We start from the raw sequence: 20,122 nt of genomic DNA, 5'->3' as shown, positions 1-20,122 counted from the left end.
TTCAGAGACGCAATCTGAGATTCATTTCAACAGTCACTCAGCTCAACAATCAAGGGCCTCTCTATCTGAAGAGCCGGGCCACTCACATGTTGCCAGGCAACCTCAAAGAAGGAGTGGAAGTGTCACAATCGAGAAGAGTCATTTAGACACGATCACTCCCAGGTTACAGTGCACTTCAAAAGCTTTGATAAAGTGTTTACTTCATCTGAAATTGTAATTAATGGAGTGTCAATTTGTTATCCGATCACTCTCGACCCTGAAAAACACCATCGTTGCATTAGAATGTCTCTTTTTTTCCCATACCCAGCCCTTGAGTAATGAAATTCACAAATGGCTAAGCACATTTGAATAGAATCTACAGATGTCAGATCATAATTAGCACACATTAATTCACCCTGGCAAAATAAGATAAAAACGAAGCAATATGTTGCTGCATTTGAACGTCCATCTGTGTATGCGGATATTTGTCCTTTAAAAGGCGACACTGAAGCTCAGGAACGGAACTTTAATTGTTTTGCACATTTCTGTTGAAAAGTACTCGGCAAACTTTGTAGCCAATAAATAATCCGAATCACAGACCGAATCAAGCGTTCTTCCAAACTCATTTTCAAGGCCAGTTATTTGAGAGTTATCAGGTCCGATCGCACAATCCCGTAATGCAGGTCTATGGGGACAAAGAAGAGCTCCATTCTCAGTGAATTGAAAAACACATTTCTTGTTCTTAACGGTAACTAAGCTGTCAACAGATAAGGAAGTTCACAGTATCGCCTCCCTGGTAATCCATCTCGTGATCGCTCCCCTTGTATTTTCTTTCTAAACAGCTTGGAAATATGGTTTGAGGCCTTTGCCAAATGTCACTCCAAATGCTTCCTCCAAATGCTCCCACAATGAAAGATTTAAAATTGCCCAATGAAAACTGGAGCACACAGAAGGAGCAAAGGAACACAATGTAACTATATGCTAATGGCCGCCATGCCCATGTTGTCACTTTTATCCCAGTATGAAGCAACATTATTGCTCCTATTGGCTGAAAATCTCTCAACTGCTCCTTTATAGCAAACTTGCTGCTAGTGTACACTACCAGTCAAAAGTTTTTGAACAGTAAGATTTTAAATGTTTTTTTTTAAATGTCTCTTCTGCTCACCAAGCCTGCATTTATTTGATCCCAAGTACAGCAAAAACAGTAACATTTTGAAATATTTTTACTATTTAAAATAACTTTTCTATTTGAATATATTTTAAAAAGTAATTTTATCATGTGGTTTTAAAGCTGAATTTTTAGTATCATCACTCCAGTCACATGATCCTTCAGAAATCATTCTAATATTCTGATTTGCTGTTCAAAAACATTTATTATTATTATTATTATTATTATTATTATATTGAAAACAGCTGAGTAGATTTTTTTCAGGTTTCTTTGATGAATATAAAGAACAGCACCTAATCTTTTCACACTATAAATGTCTGTATCACCACTTTTGATAAATTTAAAGCATCCTTGTTAAGTAAAATTATTCATTTCTATAATTTCTCACATAAATACATAAATAAATACTGATACCAAGTTTTTGAATGGTATAGTGTATACTGTTACAAAAGCTTTTTATTTCAGTTAAATGCTAATCTTTGGATCTTTCTATTCATCAAAGAATCCTGAAAAAATGTACTCAGCAGTTTTAAATATTGATTATAATAATAATAAAAATGGTTCTTGAACAGTAAATCAGCATATTAGAATGATTTCTGGAGGATCATGTGATACTGCAGACTACAGTAATGATGCTGTAAATTTAGCTTTGATCACAGGAATAAATTACATTTTTCAAAATATTTTCTAACAGAAAGCAGTTATTTTAAATAGTAAAAATACTTCACAATATTACTGATTTTGCTGTGCTTTGGATCAAATACATGCAGGCTTGGTGAGTAGAAAATATTTTTTTTAAAAACAGTAAAAATCTAATTTGATTTTTGTAAAACGTTAACTATATTACTGACATATTTAAAGTTGGATATATACTTTAGTACTATATAACTTTATCTGCATACAGACAGTATGCTCACGCATATATATACTACATATCAAATTTAGACTGCGTAATTATATATATGCACATAATGCAAACTATAGTATCGACCAACTTTAATCTGCTAAATGTGACTTTAGGCATAATTATATTAAAAGGATAATTCACCCAAAAATTAAAATTCTGTAATTAATTACTCACCCTCATGTCGTTCCAAACCTGTTAGACCTTCGTTCGTCTTAAAGGGGTCATCGGATGCTAAGTACACTTTTTCATGTTGTTTGAACATTAATGTGTGTTGGTACAAATCTACCCTATAATGATAAAAATCCATCCAGTGGTTTTAATTAATCTGTAAAAATAATATCCTCTTTTTCAAATCGAGCCATTCTCAGATGCCTGTCACACTGACAGAGGCCACTCCCACGATAGTTGATCATATCAACTTGTGGAAAATGGGCATCCAATGACCCCTTTAATAACACAAATTGAGATATTTTGATAAACGCCGTGTCCTGCGTCACACATTCATGGTATTCTTGTGAAACGTGCATGTAAAGCACACAAAAAGTATTTTCATACCTTCATAAAATTCTAGTTGAACCACTGGGCTATTTTAATGATGTCCTTACTGCCTTTCTGGGTTGCTGTCTATGCAAGAAAGCTGTTGAATTTCATCAAAAATATCTTAATTTGTGTTCTGAAGATGAACGAAGGTCTTACGGGTTTGGAATGACATGACGTTGAGTAATAATGACAGAATTTGTATTTTTGCGTAAACTATCATTTATTATGATTTTCTGTAAAGCTGCTTTGAAACATTGTGTATTGTCGAACGCACTACACAAATAAAACTGACTTTTACTACCATCATTATCATCAATGCTAACTTCCCACCTACGATTCCATAATATGTTTACATACTTTAAGGTGGACATAAACAAACTGCATGGCTTGCATGATCAATAGTGGTAGACTTGGAATAAATGGAAAATAAATTCCTGTATCATTTTGTATATCAGACACCACCCTGTCAAATATAATACCTTAAGAGTAATTTATTCAAGTAAACAACATCAATTCCCCCCCATTCCCACCCCCCGAGCACACATGCTTGCACACACGCAGATCCGACACCAACCCTCCCCCTAGTTTGTCAGCTCCCCCCTCCAAACCACAAATGCTCACCGCATTATCTGTCAATGCTGATTAAATAATGTAATTAATGACTTAATTAACATTTCTATAATCTATTTTAATAAATCTCAGGCGGCGTAATGAGCGATTTTAACCTCCGGGCTCTGAGTATGAAAATGTGCAGCTCCAGTTTGGAGCAGTCGGGGAGTTTTCCTGCATGACAGTGAGACAGTGGGACTGAGAGGGGGGCACATGAGCAGAGCTCAAGGCCAGTGTCATCAGACTTGCTGTCTGTGCAAGATGAGAAACCTGTGGCAGCACCCTGTCCTCACTCATCACGGCTGACACAGAGGCCTCCCTCATGTGAAGTAAAACCTGCATCACCACACCTCAAGCACCATCATTTCTGTCTTGCTGTAATAGTATTTGAGCTCATCTAAACACTTTCTGCTAAATTATCTATATTTTCCACTGTGGAGGACTGACAGCTGCCAGGAACACTCCCATACATGTATAATTGTCAACAAACATTCTGTACAAATGCATTCGAAACAGATCTGGAGTGACTTCACTTTGAAATGAATGTAGTGTGAACACAAGCTACAACACTAATACACTAATACTACTTATATGCATAATTACAAAATTTATAAAAATTGTCTTGTGACAATACAAGACGGTTGAGATGTTAAACAAATTGCGATACAGTTGAGTTTTTGAGGGGAACTGTCTTTAGAAACATTTGGATTTTATTTTATTTTCATCTTTATGCATAATGCAGTTATCTATAAGATTTATAACTATTACTTTATCCACCTTTTGCTGAACATGGAAGTCTCGTCCGCCTCATGACAGAAAGGCGCTTCACGTTTCTGGTCTTAGCTTAACCCTGTGCACGTTATTATTTAGTTATATTTAAAAAGTTTCAGTTTAATTAATTCAGTCAATCTTTTACCCCGTTTTAACATGAATTTCTAAGGAGACCGGAACATGAGAGCATCCAAACGGAAGTTAGAATCCATGATGATGATGGCGCTCATCGGTTACTCAAGAAAAAGGTGGATAGATCAATGGTATAATAACGTTAATTTATTATAAATTAACTGTAAACCACAGCTTTTCGGGGCTTATTGCTTTCATAAAACTGTTATACTATATAAATAGTAAGGTTTCACAAAATAAAACAGAGCAAATAAAGTGTAATGATGCTAATAAAAACATCATTACACAAACATACACCTTTGTTTACGTTTGTGTGCTGCTTGGCACCCACTTTATTGCAACCACAACCGTTTCTGAGGAACTACATTGTTTGACGAAAGAATAAATTTTTTTTATTAACATCATTACAGTTTATTTGCTCTGTTTTATTTTGTGAAGCCTTACTACGTATATGGAATAACCATTTTATAAAAATAAATAAGCCTTGTGAAGCTGTGGTTTACAGTGAATTTATAATGGTTGTGGTTATTCCTCAGAAATGGTTATGGTTATAAATTCACTGTAAACCACGGCTTCTTGGGGCTTATTGCTTTATTAAAGTAGTGTTTATAAGCTCAGCACTGCTTTGTTTACAGTGGTAACCAGGAAAACACTGTACTGCCGCTGTTCAGTAAGCGCCACCTGCTGTCAGAGGCTACATTTAGCACTAGTTTAAACAGGGCAAGAAAGTGAATTTACGTTCTCATTCAACCCGTCTGCTGCTTTTTTTCTTTGAGATATGTTTTATGTAGTGTAGTTTCACAAACCTGAAGTCAGACCATTCTGTTTTTGCTTAAAATTTTGCAATTATATAATTATTTCACAAAGAAATATGCAGCATTTTGTCTGAGAAATAACAAAAGGACAACATTCTCATTTTATTAAAAAATAAATAGTGAGAAAATCATATTCTGAAATTTGTATTGTGAAGCATATCGCATCATGAGTTGAGTGAATCGTTACGCCCCTAGGTGACAAAAATCCAGATTACATACTTCAACTAAGGTTTTGCAAAGGCAACAAATTATTTTTGCCAGTAATTGATTTTTGCCAGCCTTGTTTTTTCTTGAAGATGGATGTGGGTTCAAAGAGTGAGGAAAGGGTTGGAAAAGCCTCAGCCCCTTCAACCGGACCCTGACCATAACCCTGAGTAATTGGTCATGATAAAGATCTGACTCTACTTGTTCACAGCCTGGGGACTCACAAGAACCTTATTGTTTATCACTGAGTGCTGCCTGATCCTAACAGACCATCAGCAAATGCATTACAATTACAGGCCTTACTCAAACAACATGTAGATACAGTGCAATGCAGTCTGTGTTTGTTCCGTTTTACGAGGTGGAATTTAATCATCCAGATCACGGGCTATTTTCTTTTATCATACGTATGGGCTTTATTACTTGTTGGTAGATCAAACAGACGGAGTAGCCTGAAGCCTAGGGTGACTCTGTATCACTTAGGACAATAGAACCAAACAACCTTTGTTATTCAGAAAGGCCACGACACCGTTGATCCTAGACAACAGATTACAGTAGATCACTTCAATCGGAAGTACCTGAATAGAAGTGTGAGGGTCAAACAATCCAGACTGTCACATCCGCACATAATGTTTTCAAAAATGGTCTTTAATGTCACTGCAATTTTATTCTGCCTTGGGACAAATTGTGCATATTACCACTACATCCCCCTACATTAATAAGCTATTGTGATAAATAAATAAGTAGTTTCCTAAAATGAGATGAACATAACAAGGAAAGGTCAGGAGACATGCGGAGAAGAGGGTGTTTTTTCTTTTGTTTTCCTAAACGGTTGTCTCCGAGCGGTTTTCCAAAGGTTAAGATGACAGAAGCTCAGATGAGATGCTGAGGGTGGGTAGGAGGGGCCGGTCCCTAAGCGGGGGGCCTTCAGTCCCCCAAGGGTCCTCGCTGACTGAGACGCACCCTGACAGTAGGCAGCAGGACACTGGCACACCGCAGGCAGCATGGGCACCATGGGGCAAATCCCCTTCTCTGTGCCTCTCACACACACACACATGCACACATCTCCCAACTGTAGACACAGTACGGAAAAACAAGACTGAAAATGAGAGGATAATTGTAGGGGAATGGCATAAAAATCCGAAATGACCAAGACGGGAAGAGTGCCAATGAGTGAAAGTTAAGGAGAGAAACAGATTGTGACAGTGTATCATAACCCAATAAAAGAGTGCCATTACACAGCCATCGGGAACATTATGAGACCCATTCCAGTGCTTTCCTACTTCCAGCACCCATTCTGATGTCTAACTCAACTCAAATGTTTGACGATGATTAGTTGACTGGAGTTACATTTTCATACCGCAAGAGAGAGCTTAAAGTCGTGCTGGAGTTTCCTAGAAATGGAACTGCATTAGAGCAGTGGGTTGTGACCCAAAAATGAGTCTCAGGGCAGCAGGAAAAAACAATGATAAATGCAAATAATAAAAAGCAACTAAGCATATAATTGTGCATAATTAGGACAGGCTTATGGGGTTTTAAAAAGGACGAGACATTGCTTCCAGTACCTTTTGTTGTTGACGTTAAAGGCCATATGTCCGATTAATCTCTAACAGTGCAAATTTATTACTTCCACAGTTTTGGTGGGTCAGTGATGTGATGCTATGTGATATATTAATTTGTTAAAAAATTCACACATACAATTACTTGAGTACACCTCTTAATTTTAATTAGAATTTTTTGATAAACTCCAAAATGTCAAGGTTATACAACAGTACTGATATTATAATGATGAAAAATCCTCATTAAGAGAATGAAACACTTGAAAAGAATAAAAAAGTAATAATTAATTTGGCATAACTTTTTATTAGCATTTTCTTTTTTGGAGTGTCTATTTCCACTAAGTGCAAATAGCCTGCCTTGTTGGCAGAGGCTATATGAACGTGTGGCTAGTCAACCTTACAAAAGAGACCTGCTGAACAACAGCTTCAGTAGTGTAATTGGTAATGCATGCAGCAGTGACTTTGGACGCAATTGACCCGAGTGCAAATCTGCCTTTTGCAGAACTTTTCACATCACATATCAGATCAGATCAGAAAGGCATTTATTTTTGTAGTGAAATGAAGGCAATAATCAAAAAATGTAAAATAAAGTGCCTCGGTTAGGGTTAGGGGTAGGTGTTACTATTTTACTAAAAATGATAATTCACATACAGTGTTCTTGCATGAAACTCGTAGTCCGATAGGACTAACTCAATCTGACCTAATGACATCATTTTCACATGGCACAGCTGATTGGTTGTCTCCTGTATCGGTAGCCAATGAGCTTGCTTCTCAACATTCAAATATATGACTAGTGCTTGCTGTAGCGGTTTGCAGTGCGTGCCAGAACCCTCCACCTTCCCCAGCTCCACCTGTATAGATATGCTACGAGGTGATTCATGTATGCTATATGGGAGTTATTTCATGTATGTTATATTTGCATGTTGTGGATGTATTGGGAGTAGCAAGTCTAAAAAAAAAACAAAACAAAAAAAACATTGTCAACTAAGTTGACACCCACTAGAATCCCCCCAAAATGGAATGGTTTGTCCCCTTCTCGCATAATTTGCACAATATGATAAATATGATGATATGATATGATGATGTCTAGAAGCACATGGATGAAACACTACAAGCTATGTTCTATCTTTTTCCCCTAATATTGGTTAAACTACCAAACCTGTGTCCGGATGGCAGTTAGCGTGAGAAGTGAGCGGAGAAAAGGACAAAGCTCTCAGAAAACATACAAATAAAAACCATTTTAGATGTTTAATTGCTATTTAAAAATATACACAGTACACACGCATATAGTATGTAAACATAAACTTCTATTTTGAATTCTATTTACGACTAATCGTTTTGCAGCCCTAAATAGAATATAGCTTTATTTGCCCTTAGTGTTAAATAGAATATCGGTAAGAAGATACTATTTTTACTTAGTTTAAATAGAATTCATTGCTATTTGCAATTAGAGTAAATAGCATATACCACTAAGAAAATATGGTATTTTCATTTAGTGTAAATAATCGCTGCCAAAATGCTTTGCAGTCATGCGGTGCAACCAAAGTTAAATGGTCCAACCGGAAAAAATGTTGAATGTTTAAGAATAATTCACAGTGATACTGTAAATAAATAAATACATGGAAAAAAAAAAAAAATGTTTTATTCAAAACTGAAATCTTTTCTAACAATATAAGTCTTTACTATCTCTCTCTCTCTCTCTCTCTCTCTCTAATAAATTTATCCCTGTTAAATATAAGTTTACATTTTGTTTTCAAAAAATTCATTAAGTTGTGAACACATGTATTGAAATTATAAGTAAAATGTCATAATATTTTACTTGGTTACATCTCATGACTTTGAATTTAATCTTTTCTTGAAAAGTCAATACAAAACCAATATGGACACACAGGAACTAGATTTTTAAAACATGTTTCCATGTTTACATAGACACTTACACAGTATGTCAATATGCCAAAGTGTACAAGTTGCTTGACATCCCCTCATTCTAAAAACAATGAACAAAACTATGGATGGATGGATGGATGTTACATTTTTGTTTGGTATTAGGTTGGTTCCAATTTACTAGAGCGCCAACAACAGTATAAAGCAAGAAAAATATATATCCAGAAAACATTGCACGCTCAGCCAGTAGAAAGATCTGTGGACATTTCAAGTTCCCAAAATAGGGGGCTCTTGCTCCACACAACATCCTTTATGCAAGCTGCACTTAATGAGATGGGATGTCAACTTGTTACACAAGGCTGATCTTACACAAGATATCAGATAGCTTTTTGGTAATAAATAACTCCCATGCAATTATTAAGAGGTGGAATTCGTTATACGAACATGCTACAATTGTCTGCTCATTTGCATAGATTGCACCTGGGGTGCAATGCATCAAAATGGCACTCCTTCTGCCCTGATAGTAATCACATACATATGCACATGCAGATTGCTGCACAGATATAGAAATATGATTGTAAGACAAACATTCTACACTTGCACATGTTGTGTTTTACATACAGGAACAAAGGTACAAATCAGGTTTTTTGAAAAGTGTCTAAGCTGACATAATAGGAAGTTGAGGAAAAGCATTCTAATTTTTTATCATTGAAAGGAAATGATTAAATAATAATAATAATAATAAAAAACATGATTATTGTAGTAATAATAATTTTAATTATTTTCTGAATAAAATTAACTGATGAACTGGTTAAAGGTGCAGTATGGAAAATGTCAATATTCCATGTACATGTTCTAAATGTAATAAGTATAGTGATGCTGTGTATCACTGTAATGCAGAGCCATTCCACTGTTTCTGCAATGTGTATATATTTTGAAAAGAAGAAAACCAGACACATTCTTTAATACCACTTCTTTTGAATCTTTTGTATTAATTTAAAATAAAAATCTTTTTATTTATACATGTATTTTTTAAGAAAAAAATGCCTGTCACCACTTTGGAAGACTGAAAGAAATGGCAATTCATATGTTAATGGGGAAGATCTATACATTATATTGTAAGATACACATAAAGGATGAATGCAGTTTGGGAATGCCTTTATGAACTTTCTTTGATGTGTTTGATGCACATGATGAATGAAGGTGTTTTCAAGGTTGTAGCATATTTACACAACCTAAAAAGTTTGGAGTTGGCAGATTTATTAATGATTTTCAAAGAAGTGTCTTATGCTCACCAAGGCTGCATTTACTTATATTTTATGCATTAATATAATTTATTCATGTGATTGCAAACCTGAAGTTCCAGTCTTTAAACTCACATGATCCTTTATCAAATGTTGAAAAGTAAAAAAAAAAAAAAAAAAAAAAAAAAAAAAAAAAAAAAAAAAAAACTTACTTATTCTGATTCTTACTTAATATATAGCCATCCAAACATTAAAGAAGTCTCTTATGCTCATCAAGGCTCAAAAATCAGAAATCAAAAATACAGAAAAAATCCTATTATTGTGAAATATTATTGCAATTTAAAATAATGGTTTTTTTATTTTAATATACTTTAAAATATAATTTATCTCTGTGAAATAAAGCTGAATTTTCATTTATTCAAAACAGAAATCTTTTCTAACAATAGAAGTGTCTGGTATCACTTTTTAAAATAAATTTAATATATCCTTGCTAAATATAACTGTTAATTTTGTTTAAAAAGTTAATAAATAAATATCGACCCCCAGATTTTTAAATTGTAGTGTGTATTGTTGCAAAAGATTTCTACTTTAAATAAATGCTGCTCTTTATTTTTAATAATTTTATTCATCACAAAATCCTGAAAAAAAAAAAATATATATATATTATATATATATATATATATATATATATATATATATATATATGAGGACTGTAATGACGGCTGATGAAAATTCAGCTTTGCATATTAAAATAAATAATATTTTAAAGTATATATAAAATATATATAAAGTATATTAAAAAGAAAACCTTGATTTTAAATTGTAATAACATTTCACAATATTACTGCTTATTTCTGTATTTTTGATTAAATAAATGCATGATGAGCATAAGAGACTTCTTTAACCCTTTAACTGCCACTCCCATTTTTGAACACAGAGATAAAAAAGCATTTGACGAATAAATGCAGCCTTGAGCATTAAAAACGTCTTTTGAAAACATTAAAAAACCTTACTGATCCCAAACATCTGAACAACAGTGTACTGTATATATATCTGGATTCTTATTATACGCATAAAATGAAAAAGTGTATAGAGGCACTTTGAAATCATGTAAATGGGTTATTTGCCAGTACATGCTGTTGAATAGATTAGCAGTAATGTGTGCAAATGTATTTGCCAGACTTGCTTTTTCTAGAACTACTGGTTGTTACACTTATGACAAGCGTGCTTATGTATAAGACAAATATTTGATAGCACCAAAATGCAAGATGTTGTCCCTTGTGGTAAACCTGAACTTAAAACATCATAATATATTTTAAAAAAAGCTTTTCCTGGGCTAAAACATAAGGTGAGATATTCAAAGCAATGCAGTACTTTAGCCTGATGTGATTCTCGAACAATTTAATGTGTTGTTTAAACATAAACCAATTTCCCGTTGTAAAATTACAGCTCATTACTAGTGTGGATAACGGCTGGAACAACAGTATAATGGCGCGAGAGCAAATTACCAGCCCAGCCACAATATTAATTACCAGTTCACAAGGCACATTCCTCACTGAAAAAGTGTTTAATAAGAAAACCTATGAGCCTTATATCCTTGATTACAAACAGCCCGGAATTTTCTTTTTCTTTTTTTCCAAACAATAAAGTGGGAGGGGGTGTGTTGAAACAATTACTGTACATATCACAAAATTTAATTTACCTCATTATTCTAAAAAGGCACCCGAGGTGGTTTTGTATTTGCATCATAGTTTCCACAAATATCATCTTAAATGTACACATTTCGCTCAATGACTTGACTCAATCGTGGAAGTTGAGCAATGTTATTTTTTCCATTATGGATACAGAGCAGAGTTGATCATGTTTATTTCAGGAGTTTAATGCATTATTTACAAGTCGGATGCTAATAAAAGCAGACTGCTCATTTACTAATGACTTGAAGCACCCGGAGCATTTTTCCAATTACTTATATTAAAACTGAAAAACACTCTTATAAAACCTAGCAGGATAAATAGGGAGAGAGAGAGGAGGCATAGAGGGAGAGAAAGCATGTGTATCCTGTTTTGCGCTTTAATTGAAACAATTTTGCTGTATTAAATAGACAAACCTGAAGAAATCGAATACAAATGTGATAAATGAAGGCTTGTCTTCAAATAAAGATGAAATGAACAGCGACGCTTCGGAGCAACAGGATAAAGCTGGTTCTTTTCACAAACACCCGGCCTCTCTTTATGACCTGTTCATTTCAGATCTTTATAAAGTGATTCAGAAACAGGCAGGAGAGCAGTTGTCATAAGTTAGAAATGAATGTATTTTATGAACCTGTTCTCTGAGGAAAATAACACTTCAGATTAAATTTGTTTTCTTGTCAGTTGTTGACAGGACGAGCCCAGCAACTTATTACTGTTCGATCTGAAAATGGGCTTGGATATAAATTACAGTAATTTTTTTCAGTGAAAATGAAAGACATTACAGAAATACAAATAGTGGATAGTCAGATAATCAGACATGAAAAAGCTATCCCCTGTTATTGGATTATGGATTTGTCACATGTTTTTTTGAATTAGAGGGAAAGCATGTGAACAGTTTTGCTACCATACTGCCCAATTGGCTAAAACATATAACAAAGGCAAAAACTGGCGCTTTATTATCATTGCAGCTTTTACAGTAATGGATGCTATTCTCATAGGTTTGATTGATTGTATGGATGGTTCTTGTTTTCTCTTTTCATTCTTCAAAGAATAAAACATCGGTTTCATTCCTCTCTAGCTCTGAAGTTTTCAACAGAGAGCAACAAAATACGCTCCTCGTTCAGAGTGAGTCATTCCTAAAAGATTTCAAAAGACCTTATGCAATGAAAACGTTTCCCGTCATTATTTTCAGACCGATCTTTTAATCATGTCAGTTTATGACACACTAGATGTGACACATCCCATGTGGACAGGAAACACACTGCTAATTTTGAAAGTTATGAAAAGCAGTATTGCAAAGCATTATTATCAAAATGTTGTATTAGAGTTTGCCTGTTCTTTACAGTGGTCGAGAGAGCTCAGTGTGCTGCAAATGAAGAAAAAACACCAGCAAATTAAGAAAACATCTTCATCAGTTTGCAAATACTCTCAACACAACCAAATACAGAAACACGATGCAAATACTCACAACACATCGGAAATGTTAAAGGCAACCACAACAAGTGATGAACCTGGCTAGGACATTCTTATCATTGTCTGTATACTCTGTATACGTTGTACTCTATTGTGTACACTATAATTTATACAGTGTACTCTATTTTAACATCCTGATCATATAATTTTTATTATTATTTTTTTTTTTTTATACATTATTAGCCTAAATAAGCCGACGAAATACACAATTACTGTAACTGTGAAACGTTATGAAAGCTGTCTAACTTACTTTTACAGTTTCTCTTATGAAGATTAACCATAATTTTACCATTAAAAGAAAAAAACAAAAAGCATGGTCACTAACCCATGGTAACCACAAATTAACCAGGGTATTGTTACATTAACCATAGTTTAAACATGGTATTTGCACAATTTTGGTTATATATATGGTAATCAATACACCAAAAAAAAACAACAAAAAAAAAAAAACATGGTTACTACACTTTTACTATAAGAAAATCATGGTTAATGTTTTCGTAACGGTTTTTGGGGTCCCCTTGAAACTTTTCGATTCGAGCCTGTACTACTTGCAATGCTTTTCTGTATTTGCAGTGCTTTTCTGTATTTTGTTGCTACAAGTATTTGCAGCACGTTTCTGCATTTGGTTGTGTTGTGAGTATTTGCGGTGCATTTCTGCATTTGGTTGTGTTGTGAGTATTTGCAGCATGTTTCTGTATTTGCTTGTGTTGCGAGTATTTGCAGAACATTTCTGTATTTGGTTGTTATGAGTATTTGTCGCTTGTTTCTGTATTTGGTTGCGTTGCGAGTATTTGCAGTGTGTTTCTGTATTTGGTTGTGTTACAAGTGTTTGCAACATTTCTGTATTTGGTTGTGTTATGAGTATTTGCAGCACGTTTCTGCTTTTGGTTGCATTGCGAGTAATTGCAGCTCATTTCTGCATTTGGTTGCTACAAGTATTTGCAGCGTATTTCTGTTTTTAATTGTGTTGCGAGTATTTGCAACGTGTTTCTGTATTTGGTTGTGTTACAAGTATTTGCAATGCGTTTCTGTATTTGGTTTTGTTGTGAGTATTTGCAGCTTGTTCCTGTATTTGGTTGTTACGAGTATTTGCAGCTTGTTCCTGTATTCGGTTGTTACGAGTATTTGCAGCATGTTTCTGTATTTGGTTGTGTTGCGGATATTTGCAGTGCATTTCTGTATTTGTTTGTGCTATGAGTATTTGCAGCTTGTTTCTGTATTTGTTTGTGTTGTGAGCATTTCTGTGTTTGTGTTGCGAATATTTGCAGCACGTTTCTGTATTCTGTATTTGGTTGTGTTACGTGTATTTGTAATGCTTTTCTGTATTTGGTTGTGTTACAAGTACTTGCAATGCATTTCTGTATTTGGTTGTTACGAGTATTTGCAGCGTGTTTCTGTATTTGGTTGTGTTGCAGATATTCGCAGCACATTTCTGTATTTAGGTGTGTTGTGAGTATTTGGAGTGCGTTTCTGTGTTTGTGTTGCAGATATTCGCAGCGCGTTTCTGTATTTGTTTGTGTTATGAGTATTCGCAGCACGTTTCTGCACTGGGTTGTGGTAAAGTGTATTTGTAATGCTTTTCTGTATTTGGTTGTGTTACAAGTATTTGCAGGACATTTCTGTATTTTTTTTTGCATCATGAGTATTTGCAGCACGTTTCTGTATTTGCTTGCATTACGAGCATTTGCAGCATGTTTCTGTATTTGGTTGCATTATGAGTATTTGCAGAATATTTCAGTATTTGGTTGCATAATGAGTATTTGCAGTGCATTTCTGTATTTGGATGTGTTGTGAGTATTTGAGTATTTGCAGCACACATGTTGTCAAACTGATGAAGATGTTTTCCAAATTTGCTGTTGCTTTTTCTATTTTTCTACTTGCTATTCTCTTAAGTTTGCAACACGTTAAGCTCTATCGGCCAACACTGTTTTTCCTATTTGTCATTTTTACAGGCTTTTAAAAAATATATTGAACAATAATATCGAACAGGCTCAGATTTCTTGTGAGCTGCATGTGTCATGTACTTCATCTAATGGCTTGTCATTACTGATAACATCTAAATGAGTTACCTATTAACTTCAAATGCTACACTTATTGGAAAATACAGGAAAATTAGTTAAGCTTGGCTATTGAGTTGCCATATATATGTATAACAAATGAATGAAGGGGAAATGCAATCAATATAGCTTTTAATTTTACACCTCATTGATCATGTCAATATCTCACACACCTTCAGCAATCAGTAGGAAAGCTGACTTTTTCAATCCAGACTAGACTTCCTGGCTGACTTTGTATAACAAGAACAGATATCTCCTTTAAAAGAAGTAAAGATACTATACTCACTGCTCATGCAAAAAAAAAAAAAAAAAAAAAAAAAAAAAACAACCTATTTACATAGACAACAGTCGAAAAAACACACTCAGGAACCTTGTGTGATCTCATTTCCTTACAGTTGGCTTATTGCTTTACTGATTATAATGGTAAACATAGAGAAGTAAATTAAAAGTGAGATAGTAAAGGACTGATTGAAATCTAATCAAATTGATCTCAACTTTAATCAAGCATTGGTAATGACTTGAGGCAGCAGTGGCCTGTAACAAATACGGCACACACGCGCACAAGTATACATGCACACATAGATATAACAGTCTGACGAACCATCTGGTCATGATGAAATATGAAAAGGTTTGTTTAATCCAACAAACACTCACTTTAAACACACATACAGATATGAATTGTTTGAGAAGAGCAAATGCGTTAGCTGGAACAAACAAAACAGCGGTGGTCTCGATTTCCCCTTCTCATTCTCTGATGTCACAAGGTAGTTGGAGTTTGCAAATGGTGTCACATGGTTTATTGTTATTTCTATAATTAGACAGCCACAGATGTGCACACCTCCTGCCAAACCTGGGTCTCAGTTCCTAAATTAATTTTAGTCTCCCTATCCATCTCTAAAAAACAGGTTGAACCGGAACAGAGAGGGTCGTTTTTTTTTTTTTTAACTGAGAACATTATCACTCAGGTGTTTAGCCACAAGACAGGTATCAACAAAGCCCAGGCGGTACTTACTTGATCAACAGGGCTTCGCTAAGCAGGCCAAAGCCGATTGCAGCTGACTTGAAGAGCGAGTGTGGAGGGGGATTGTCAAAAGCAGTCATCATCCGGTACACCGCATAGGGCACCAAAGCCAGCAGGAGAACGGCGATGGCTAGAATGGGCCAGGTGTGCCACTGAGAGGCCACGGTCCGCCAGGGTGAACATCTCTGAAGCTGATACTGAGGGAGACACAGAGAGGAAAACTCATTAATGAAGGATAAAGAGGAAGGGGGCAATTAAAGAGGGAAATGCTTTATCTAATTTAGAGAAAGTGGATTTGTCATAAACAGGTGAAGTGCGCAGTTGGATGTTCTTTTTGCTATCCCAACTTAATATATGTAGATATGTGGGTTGATTCCCCTGAAAATTGTAAATATTGTCACTTTAATGCACTTTCAAAATATTGCCATCCTTGTTTGAGCATCTTGACCTAACAGGAACAGGAGGGTGAGGTAAGGTAGGGTAAGAGACTCACATTTTCTCCTCCAACTTCAAAATTGTCCAACATTGTTGTTTTACCTCTTTTTATTGTAAAGGACATTTTATGGCGGCAAATCAATGCCATTAATAACCGAGCGCACCACTGATGCTGGCGCGCGCGGTAAATCTTGTCATCTGCGTGCAATACAAGCCCTTGCGCGCGTGATCATTCCCACATCCTTGCGCTCAATCTTCTCCCACCTGCTCTACCTCCTCTTTTCCCGGAAGTCAGCTGTGATTAGACGCCTGTGAAAAGACGATCCATAATTCATGCTACATGAGACATGGCTTCATCCACAGACCAGATGCATATAAGTTGTCATTTATTTATTTTTTTCTATAAATATAACGTATCTGTTTTAATGAAAATGTAAATTGTCTATAGAATGCATCAGGGGTGGGCAATTAATTTTCCCAAGGGGTCACATTATAAACTTGGGCGGTTGCAGAGGCCCGACCAATACACTTAACTCAGTTCTGCCTGATATATTTTATATCTCTTTATAAAAAAAAATAAATAAATGAATAAATAAATAAATAAATAAACATTAAATGAAACATTACAATCAAACAATGAAAATGTGGAGCACATATTTATATTACTATTTAATGAACATTCACAAAAAAAAATAAATAAATTAAAAAAAAAAACAGTTTAAAAGTGTTTCAAAAACTACCATCACAACTTTGTACAAAAAGCAAGTATTTCAAAGATTAGCATGACGCAGTTTCAGCGTTATGGATGTGACATTTGCAGTCAAAACCTGAATCATAAATTCTCATAGAATGTATTCATTACCAATAACTTGTACAATCTATTTATATTTTTCTAAAACCCTGAGAAAAGTATCAGTATAAAAGCAACAATATCTGCGGGATGGAGAAAAGGTTGGCAATTCACAAAACATAGGCTATACGATTTTTTGTTTTCTTCAATAAATTTGTTTTTTGTTTCTGAGGAAAAATCAATGTTACGGACGTGACAGTTCTGAACAAATATTTATAAAAATGCTAGCCTATGCGAATAAGACTGCGGTTTCACATTTTGCGTCTGCATAACAAAGTACATTATTTTTAACGTGCAATGATATGAAATAAGACCAAACAAGACGTGTAATTAATATATGAAAAAATATTTAGACAAAAATCAGAAAAAAGAAAAAAAAATGAATCTCTTACGGCTAACGGAAAACTCACATTTCTTGAAAGCTATATGATCACGAACACATTTGAGATGAGGTTACATGAACCGAGGTAATTGTTAATAATAATAATAATAATAATAATAATAGCACTTTGAGAATAAAAGCAGTGCGGTTGTATTGCGTGCACAGGCGTCCAATCACAGCTGACTTCCGGAAAAGAGGAGGTAACCAATGGCGTTTGAGATTACAATTAAAACAGCAAGTCCCGCCCCACGACTGACAAAAATAAAAGTGTTTGCGCGAGCAGGTGAGAGAAGATCGAGCGCGAGGGCTTGTATTGTGTGCAGAGAACATGTCACGCCAGCATCAGTGGTGCGCTCGGTTATTAATGGCATAGATTTGCCGTCATAGCATTTGGCTTTCTTTGCAAAAAGTGCAAAAAAGGCAGTTTTCAAATTGCATTCTTCTGGGGGTTATGTGCCAGCCAAGCAACTGCCATTGAGATCAGTGGGAATGTTTACAAATAGTTTTCTCCAACTTTTATAGACCTCTTTGGGTTAAGGGTCAGATCAGGCCCTTATCTATAAGAAAACAAGTACACATATTTACTGTTTACACTGTAAACCTTTGCTTGTTTCAGAAAATTAGGTCAAAACATTCACTGGCTATTTAAAACCCATTTAAATCATTTCAGCAATCAAAATATTTCTGATAGCATATCAGAAAAGCTTGTATAAAAGTATGCTGTTCTGTTTTCATTCTGTATCCTGAGGTCTAGTCATTAGGGCTCCACAGAAAACAAACAAGCCGTCTTTGTGAGGCTAAACATCCCTCCTGACTACAGCTTGTGGCTTCACACCTGTTCTCTCTCTCTCTCTTGCTCTCTCTCTCCTTGGCTTCAGGCATGGAGAACTCTGTCATGGCCACACATTGCGTGTGTATGTGTGTGTGTACACTCCCGCACCCTCAGGCACTTTGTCGCTGACATTTTGTTTTATAGCCTGTTTTATTAATATTCTTGCCACTTACCAAATTAATATCTGAGTTGGTGAGAAATTTAATAACCACAAAATATTTTACAGGAATGTATTTACTCTGAGGAAGTAGATGAATAGATTGCCACATCCTCAATTCATCTCAGAAAATAAAACAAACAGCTATTATTTTTCCAGTGGATTCTGTAGGCCACACAGAATACTCACCTACAGTGTACATGGTAATACAGAGGCTTTTCCTCTGAAGAGGCAAAGGAGGCAGTGTCTCCCCAAAAAATTTCAAATTACAAAAATAAAAACAATGCAAGCCCGAGTTTTAACAGATCCTCTAAAGCGTGCTGCGACTTTGTTGGGGGGTAATTAAGAATAAATGGAGGAAAGTCACATGAGAGGAGGCAATGCATTCATCACGATTTGACTGGATATGACTGGTTATGATCGGCTATGATTGGCTCATGCCATAAGTCCCACCTCTTGTGTTCGTGTGCATTCACATTCCAAATAAACAATATAATGTTAATGGGAAGATTACAAAAAAAAAAAATAAAAAAACACAACTCACACACTCAGATATCAATACTTCGTCAAGTTAAAGTAAGACTTAAAATGACACGAAGACATAATCTTTTTAGTGAGTATTCAGCTTGGTGAAATTTAAATTAAATCTCAGTGTATGTGACCAATATTTACTGAGCCTTCATGACTGATGATCTGAAAAATTCAAAAACAGTTAAAGTTAATTAGTAAAAAAAAAAAATAGCTGAACACAAGTTCACAAATAAAATAGATTGTTAAATTGTTACTTCCTTGAGTTATTATATTAATAAATAAGAAATGCTTAAAAACCCTAACTTTTTTTTGATTAAAAAATTTTTTTTGAACACCACCACACACCACTAATATATATATATATATATATATATATATATATATATATATATATATATATATATATATATATATATATATATATATATATATATATATATATATACACAACAGTTCTTTCTGGTCCTCAAATCTGATTGATTGATAAGAGTGTGATATTAGAGTGATAACAGAACTTCAACAGCTGTTTCACCGTTTGTATCACTCTACTTGCTGAAGTTGCCGTATTTCTCACAGCGAGTGCCATAGCGGATGCCCAAATCCACTTTAATTTTAAAAATAATACTGTTTTGTTCCAAGGAATGTAGTTTTAAGAGATTTTTAGGCGAGAATGAACTTGTTTGGACTTTAAATGTGCAGTTTGTTAATAAAGATAAGGTCTATTTGAAATTTTGCATCAATGTTTTTGTACATGTGAGCTCCAGGGCATCAGCAGCCATTCAACGCTCGTGAACCCGCCCGAGAGCGCCTCACCTCGGCCAGATCTTCTAGAATTTGCAGCTGGCTCTAATGTCTCTGTAGTGGTTAAACATGAGATGTAAATC

This window comes from Labeo rohita, chromosome 6, assembly GCF_022985175.1.
Source record: "Labeo rohita strain BAU-BD-2019 chromosome 6, IGBB_LRoh.1.0, whole genome shotgun sequence".
Taxonomy (NCBI): domain Eukaryota; kingdom Metazoa; phylum Chordata; class Actinopteri; order Cypriniformes; family Cyprinidae; genus Labeo; species Labeo rohita.
The sequence above is the reverse complement of the archived record's forward strand: the minus strand, read 5'-3'. Positions refer to the sequence as shown.